This window comes from Anastrepha ludens, chromosome 4 (assembly GCF_028408465.1).
Source record: "Anastrepha ludens isolate Willacy chromosome 4, idAnaLude1.1, whole genome shotgun sequence".
NCBI classification, from domain to species: Eukaryota; Metazoa; Arthropoda; class Insecta; order Diptera; family Tephritidae; genus Anastrepha; species Anastrepha ludens.
In genome coordinates this window covers 123,108,967-123,111,100 of record NC_071500.1, presented here as the reverse complement: position 1 = coordinate 123,111,100, position 2,134 = coordinate 123,108,967, and the positions used below count along the sequence as shown (strand labels likewise).

At 36.6% G+C, this 2,134-nt stretch overlaps 1 long non-coding RNA gene across 1 annotated transcript; it reads right to left on the bottom strand.

The window, feature by feature from the left end:
• On the bottom strand, positions 1-1,845 carry LOC128860965 (uncharacterized). Its single transcript, XR_008454322.1, has 4 exons — positions 1,663-1,845; positions 1,243-1,604; positions 856-1,175; positions 1-786 (listed from the first exon to the last, which is right to left on the bottom strand). It is a non-coding gene; the product is annotated as an uncharacterized LOC128860965 (long non-coding RNA).
• Positions 1,846-2,134: the final 289 nt, after the last annotated feature.

Genomic DNA, 2,134 nt, shown 5'->3' with positions numbered 1-2,134 from the left:
TCTTGCTATATTTGAGGTTATATAACAAGATGAGGTACACTTTTTGTAAAAATGTTATGGTTTCTTCAATATTTTTTGGTATTTTTTTGTTTCAATTCTTGATGCCCTATGTCCCCCTAAGGATTGAGGACCGGAAGAAACATTTACACTACTACGGTTTTAATTCGCATTCAGTAAATTCAAACGCTTTTTGCAATTTCAATGTTAAGAAGAGTTGAGAGAAGAATATTTAATATGTATTCTTGCATACCCTTAAAGGGAGCAAAAAATTAAATTTGCACTTTCAAAATATTAATATTTATAAGAATCAACAAATTTTCATTAGCACTAAAATCTTCTCAGAGTGACCTTTTTAACCTTCTTTTGTTTAATAATACAGTTTTCTTTTTAACTTACAGTTTTGGTAGCTTTAAATTAAAAAAAAGAAACAAACACCAAACTTCAAAATTTTCACATTTTGGGTATGAAAAAGCACTAAATTTATTGCGAAGAGCAAATGGTTGGCAACACTGCACAACTCAGCTAATGAGACGTCACCCACTCTCTGATGGGCGCAATCTTGTTTCTATCATTCTTGCTTATGAATAATCTCCATTGTGATTTGTATCCTGATTGGCTGACATAACTGGAGTCATTGTGAAATGAGCAGGCAGAATTCTGTTGTCAAGTCCCCGGTGTCGTGGCAGCCGATGTTACACTCACAATTTTGTTTCGGATGGCCAAATCATACCATATTTGTGCATCTTTTGTGATTGGTATTGAAAATGCGTCACATACCTTGAATATCTGTTATTATTAATTTAAAAAACTTGCATTTTCCGTATGAACGTTGAGGTATCTATTTTGATGACCTACGATTTTACGCCGCCTGGTTTTTGTTGAGGAGCTTCTTCATAGCAGAAATATGTAGGTACACTCGGAGGTTTGCCATGGTCGGCTGAGGAGCGACCGCCATTAAAAAAACTTCTATTGATTTGTATTGTTTCAAATGGTAGTCTCGCTCCAACCTATTCGGCTACAGCAACCACCAATATGATAACAATAAGAACCATAGAAATAATAAAATCATATATCACGCCTTATATGCGGCATTCGTCCGTTAAGGATTAAAGCATCATGACTTGAACCAGAGCGTCGAGCATCCACTGCTCTGGTTGCCATATTTAATAACATATCTACAAATATATATATGAAAAAAATACAGGCCATCAGGAAATGTCTTTTATACATTCAAGTACTTACAATCATTGTATTGACGTTGAAATACCCTTTCCGATTACGAAAAACGTCATGCTTTATGTGTGGCTTAGTTAATGATATATGCGTTTCGCTATGCAGCCAATGACATCCGGTATTCCAAAGTTCTGCAAAAATGCTACCTCGATTTATTCACATCGTCATTGATCCTGTTTATTTCGATCCAGGAGGAGCATAGATATATTTCTAATATATTCAGTAAAACAGTACTCCACCCCACTGCTAAAATTCGAAGTGTTGCTACCAACTGCAGTTGTGCAGGAAGGGATGTTTCTTTTATAGGAGGAACAATTATAGTCAGAAGCATACTGAACGCAGTTTTGGTTAATCTGTAACTAGACACGAAGCTGTGAAGTTTTCGTCAAAAGTTTTAGAACTAATTGCAAGATTTATACATATACTTACACCGATTCAGTAGCATCTAATGGATAGGAAAAGTCGATAAGGAGCTTTCCATTTCGAGACTCCTCTGAACGCCGCTCGATATCAATAAAAATAGTAGCAAGTTTTCATTTTAACCAAGTTTTCAAATTACAAATTTGTGAATTGAAAGCTGTCAGCTGTTTGTTGACATATGACCAGGGTGAATCAGGCTATCGGATCACTGTGGTGTTTTTCAAGTGGAGATAGTCGCAATCAAATAACCAATGGGCTGACTTCTGTAACTACTGTGAGCGAGGTAAACATTTACTCCGACAGCCAAGCGACACTGGGCTCATTATTGGTATACTCGTAAGTAGTAACGGAGAAGTGAGCCTGATTTCTCTCTCGACTACATCAGAATACTTCGATACTAGGCTCACAGAGAATCCTCGAGACGGTTCTCCAAACGAAAAAGAGAGGATTGGGTTTCCCTTCAAAACCTGTGGTCTACTGT